Genomic DNA, 6,474 nt, shown 5'->3' on the forward strand with positions numbered 1-6,474 from the left:
GGTAATATATCCCAAGAAATCGATTTCACTACTTGTAATATTTAACCCAGAACATTGAGAAAAAAAACTTTTACCGCAAAATGTTTAGGCTTCAAGACGAATATAAAAAAAAAGATACACGTAAAGTATTCTACCACACATTATACATGTAAAGCGAAAAAGTTTGATCCTCGATTTTGAGATGACATTATGGTTTTAAGGCTTTAATATTATGATAATACGTTGATGTAAAAAAGAGAGTATATTTCAGCTTAAAAACTTAAAAATGTTATAGCATGTACTCATTTGAACCTGTTGAATGAAAAATAAAATCATTTTTATATTATTATTTTTTGACGTTGCTACTTTTTTCACAAAAGCTAATAATAATTATTTTTTAATTGTTAAAGTTATAATCTTAAAAAACTATTATTGTTTTTGATACAATATTATTTTTCAATTTTCTTTGGTTAGTGTCTAAGCGTAAATCGGGTTGCAAAATACCAATTGTTTAATTGATGTAGAGATAACATTACATAGCATTATTTTAAAATACAATTGTACTCATAAATGAATGCTACAATAATTAGTCGAGATAATAACTTTTATTCTATGTTGAAATTCAAATTTAGTTATAAATAATAGTGTAATATTTACACAATATAAATAAAGTTAGGAAAAATTTAAGAATTATAAAAAAATTTAATCATTTAAATTATTTATTAATGTTTAATATATAAAATAAAATTTAATTGAAAAAAGTAATCAATATTATTATAATAAAAGTTATTAACAATTATTTTATTTATTTTAATAGTATTTGTTAATTTTTAATTATTTTTTGGATTTAATACGATTAAAACAAAAGACTTATTTAAAAATAATTCTTTAACCAGAATTGGAATTTCAATTAAATAATTAAAAATGGCCTGTCTTTCTCGAAATATAATTTATTTACTACAAAAAATGTAATATTTCTTATAGTGACATACGCAACCTATTCATGGATCATAAATTAACAAAAAATTACCGCAATTCTGAGAAAAATACTACTACTTAAGTAGTTATTAGAATTTTTAATAAGGCTCATTTCAAATGCTCCTTAAAACTTTTCTTTATTTCAATTATTTTCTTTTTAATTATAAGAAGTATGTATTATTTATTTGGTATTGAATTCAGATATAGAAATATTATAATAATGGAACATAGCTTCTTTGAAAAGTAAATTAACTAATAATTTTTTTTTCTTAATAATTTATTAATTTAAAGCTATTTACTCTTTTCTTATAAAAATATTTGATTTTTTGTATCTTCGGAAATAGTAACGTTTCAACTGTCTAAGAACTGATTAAATATTAAAACAGATTTATCGATAAAGATAACTATTATGAATTTTCAATATTTGCCATTTTTTCTCTTGTGCCGTTTATGGTGATATTGGATATCTTATAGAAGAATGTAAGCACTGCAGTGGTTAATGTGTAACGTTATATTTTTTACAATTCAGTAGAAGCGTGCCTGACTTACGGTGTATACTTATTGACAGCTGCTGACAGTAACGTGGTCAGTCATCCAAACTATTGTAGAAAGAGCTAGTCGATGCAGTTGTTGTTCGAGAGACCCTTAAAAAGAAATATATATATATATATATAATAATAATAAAAGTAATGAAAAGGAATAGAACCGGTGGTACGCTTTCAATAAGATAAATTCTTCATCGAAGAGACATAAACCCGATTTGGTTTTTTTCTTCATTTAAACATCTGTTGCTACTTGATTGAGATTGATTATAAGTGTTGTGTACCAAAATCCTTTAAAAAAATTTACTTGAAATACGGAAGGTAATATTGCTTTTCTATGCGTCAACGTATTTGATGCATTGAACTTACTCATAGCCATTCTAAAAATAAAATAAAAAGGTTACAACGTAAAGTTGACTTTTTGACTATATTTTCATTTTATTTTTAGTATATAAGGTACCAAATAAAAAAATTATTTTATGATACTATTTTTTTAAATGTTCATGTTAAATTTTACTTAAAATAAAATTTATTGTATTATAATATATTTATTAATTGCTCCGGCTATTATTTAATGTGTGCCTGTAAACAATAATTTATTTATTACTAAAAAAAAATTCTTGTAAGTTAAATTTTACTTAAGAACTTATGTAACTATATTATCTAATTCCAAATTAAAAACTTCTCGTTCAATAATTTCCGTAACAAAGTAATAAACTACAAAAACTAATAAATATTTCATCTAAAACTAAAACAATTCATTTATTTAGTTTTAGTTATTTGTTTGCTTTTACTAGATAAATAAAATGTAGTTTTCTCGTTAAAAAAAAATAAAACATTTAATTGAGAAACTATTTTTCAAATCAGATCTACCGTAAAATATAAATGCTGTTTTTAACATTATAGGTTTTTTTTAACGAAATTGTTAGCTAGCTTATACTTATTCATTTAAGCGATAATACTTATATTTTATGGTTAACTTGGAAATTTTAAATGTAAATATGTTTTTAAAAGTAATATTTGTCTCATTTTAAAATAATAAAGCAACTAAAAGACAATTAATGTAGATTAGAAACTGTAGAATGAAATAATTTTATTATGCTAGTGTCTCAAGAGTGTGGGTATTTTTAATATGCTTATATATTTAATTATATTCATTTTAAGATATTCATATAACGTCTTTTTGGCTTTTATTATATATGTAAGAATGACAGTAAATCCGAATCCGAAAAGTTAGGCATGTTCTGTTGTTGTTCATTGTATGATTTTATTATCTGAAAGCATTTTAAAATATTTTTACTAATGCATAGAAATCTTTCACCGTCTATTGTTGGATGGAAATGAAATTTTGCGCATAAAATAAAAAATAATTTATAGCATTCGTTCAGATATTTGAATAAAATAATATAAACACAAAAACCGAACTCACTAGAAATGAATAAAAATGTATTTATTATTTGTCAACCTGAACGAGTTGATGATTTATGCTGTAATCGTAAAATTAAGTAAAAATGTTACCATACATAATTAATCTACAGCATATTAATATTGCTCATATATTTTTATAAATGTTTTCACAGTTCAAAAAGGACCATTTTACAGTTTCGTTTTTACCAACTTAAAAAAATATTAGTTTTATTGGAGTTTTTTTTAAGATAGGATATTTCAGTACACCAAAAACTACATTCTAAGAAATAATATTGCTAAATAAAATGTTATAAAAGCCTCAGTCCATTCATCTTAATTTTGAAAAGCCTATACAAATTTTGTTGTTTGAAAAAAAACCTCCATACGTAGTTGTAAAGATTCTTATATTGATTGGTCTGGTGATGATTCCCAAAAAACCACAAATAGGTAGACTTTATAAAAAGAAGTAAGTAATAGAAAGATATTTATTATATATATATATATATGATATATAATTGATAAATATCAATTATATTTTCGTAGTTTGTGTATATACTCAAATCATATTACAATTTTATTTTTTAGAAGTTCTTTCGATTATTTATCTAAACTGCTTGTCAACATGCAAATACTCAAAAACACAATAATGCGTGACAACAGATTTTCAAATTATTTTCCGTCATAATATCTTAAAATGATTTAAAAACTAACAATAATTATCAAGATTGACCTAATTTTAATCATTGTTCAGAATTACATAGGTACAGTATAATTATCTTAATCAAATCACAAATCAAAATTAAATTTTATTTTCTTGTTGGTTTTTGTATAATTACACTATTGCCATATTACTAGGCAAGTCTCTTTAAAATAATTATACTTGATAACATTTTAATGTTTACTTTCTTCTGTTACTATATATATAAAAGAAATATATATATATAGGCAGAATTGTGTTAACTAAAAAAAAAGGAAAAATAAATTATTAAACTGCAAAGATTGCTCGTTCAGCTTAACTATAAGCAGACAAATTGGTCTCGGGGTATTACATCGTTTACCACGAAAAAATGGTAGTATGTTTTTAGATTATCACCTGAGGAAGGTACGCACATGTAGTAAGAATAATTTTATAGGATACGTGTGTTTTTTTCGATAAAAGACATAAGCTAACACCACCGTTGGGTATAGTCTATAAAATATATCTAGTAACTTAAATACATAATCTTTACTTGAGATTTTTGTACCATCAATAAATGTGAAAATGCAACATATTTTTTTATCTAAGCATCTATAAAAGCTTGCATTTATAAAGATAGCATTATTTGACAAGAATCTAAATAACCCAATAGGTAAAAATTGGTTTTTGTTAAAAATAAATCTGTTATATACTTCATCGTTATCCCCATAATGTCTTTTAAATTTCATACATAATATATTTTGATTATTCATAATATAATAATTTTTTTTCGGATTTTTATTTTATGTAAGCGTTCGTACCGCAGTAGGGAGTTTCTTATCTCTTATTTGAACGTTGAAAATCTGAGACTAGATAGATTGTACCTAAGGGGCCTAATTGACAACAGAATTTCAGGTACACAAAATCATAATCCTCCAACAGCAAATAACGCCTCGGATCATATAAGGTAAAACATAATGTTTTATAAAATAAATATATATTGTATTATTATTAGTATATTTTCTAATAAAAATAAAATAATAAAAACTTTTTATTGTGTCATTAGAAAAAATCAACTTTTGGAATTTGAAATAAATTAAACACAAAAGAAAAATGAATACAAAAATATTTAAAAATAAATAAAACAGTTTTAAGAAAACTTTTATTTTATCTTTGTTTTATTACAATTCTTTAAAAGCAAAAGCAACTTGACTATAAGTTTGTGTGTATATACTTATACGAGAATATACGAAAATCTCGATAAACTTCACCACCGTATTAAAAAACTTTGTAACGTCGCAAAGTAAAAAATAATAATACACCATAGAATTGTTATTATAAATCTCTTAACTACAAGTAAAATAACTATTCGCGAGTAATATTAAATGCATAAAGTACTCATTCCACATTCTTAAATTACTGTTCACGTGTGTAATGTATAAAATAATAATTTCTGTATACCGTCCACCTTTAATAATAAATTACCATCAGAATACATATTTAAAATTTTTTTACCTTTTTATTTGCCTCTTTCTTAACAATTAATTGCGTAATTCTTTTTTAGAAGTAATTTTTCTAAGGATTACAATCGGTAATACGCTAATGTCACTAAATGCGTTAGTGGTTTAAACAAAGAATATTACTTAAAAACATAACCAGAAACGTGCAATTATTGATCGTTTATTTGGCCATACTGTGTTTGACTTAGAGGTTTAATGAATTTTTTCATTAAACCTTTTGTTGATATAACTCAGTTAAAGACAGTAATAAACACGTTTTTATTTTTTTTAGTAGTGTTTATTTATGGTAAGCACTATTTGCTAAAGTATGTTTGAATTGTTTTATACCAAATTATTTTGCGACTTTGTTCCTTTATCATACTCCAAGGTTTATAAAAAATAATTTAAACGCAAAATTTTTGTGGCAACACATATAGGTGTCGATTTATGTCTTATGGATTATTTCGTCAAGTAAAAAACATTTTTCAGTATGTATATACTACGCAGATATTGGAAAAATACAATCATCTGAAACAAGCTATTCAATTTTCACCACAATAACCAAACTATTGGTAGGTTATGAATTGGCGGAGTCTCGAGAGATTTGCATCTATGTCGAAAGTAATACACCCGCACATAACCATATTTGTATGTGTCTTCATTTTAAAATGCCTACTCTATTCTTTTCTCCTACAAAAAAATATGCATTTAATCTTCGTTTACTATATTTCGACAAAGAAAACTAAACATTTACTTAAATTTAAATTTTACTAGCATTATTCATGTAGAGCTTACAATGTCAATACAAACACTAATAAATAAAAATTATCATATTAAAATTAATTTAATTTGATATTTTATATACTCGATTGCTTTTGGTTTAAAAGTTAATTACATTTTATAAATAATTTATTACAATTATTTTACACAATAATATTGAAATAATGTTGTAATAGTAGAATTAACAAAGATACTTAGGAATCGGAAAAACTAATACAATAGCAGTCTGAATCTTTATCTAATAATAACGATAAAATTATTGGGTCCAAATAATAAAAATTCAAATCTTTATAAAAGTTTAGCAACGATGAAAATAATGCTATTTTTCGGCCTCAGTGTATCAAAGTTGAGAAATTAAATAATTATATAAGTAATAAAAAAAACAAAATATGGTGCCAAATATTTTTGGTGAAAGGAGTATTGTCGTATATGTATACATAAAAAATCATATAATGGTTGCGTATATACTTCAAACTCATTTTGTTGTGTTCATTCAAAAAATCTGAATTTTGACTCAGAACGAAATAGTTTAAACGACAGTTTTCAATTTCTTTGGAGAACGTTAATCAGCAAAGAGATTTCATTGTCTTGCGTTATTGATAATTTTTGATAC

General features: G+C 23.8%; 1 long non-coding RNA gene across 1 annotated transcript; it reads right to left on the reverse strand.

Moving 5' to 3' along the window:
* Positions 1-878: 878 nt before the first annotated feature.
* Positions 879-5,308, reverse strand: LOC126895467 (uncharacterized). The gene is made up of 3 exons (XR_007701660.1): positions 5,098-5,308; positions 1,664-1,879; positions 879-1,601 (listed from the first exon to the last, which is right to left on the reverse strand). It is a non-coding gene; the product is annotated as an uncharacterized LOC126895467 (long non-coding RNA).
* Positions 5,309-6,474: the final 1,166 nt, after the last annotated feature.

The sequence above is a fragment of the Daktulosphaira vitifoliae genome, unplaced genomic scaffold, assembly GCF_025091365.1.
Source record: "Daktulosphaira vitifoliae isolate Bord-2020 unplaced genomic scaffold, ASM2509136v1 Scaffold_1, whole genome shotgun sequence".
NCBI classification, from domain to species: domain Eukaryota; kingdom Metazoa; phylum Arthropoda; class Insecta; order Hemiptera; family Phylloxeridae; genus Daktulosphaira; species Daktulosphaira vitifoliae.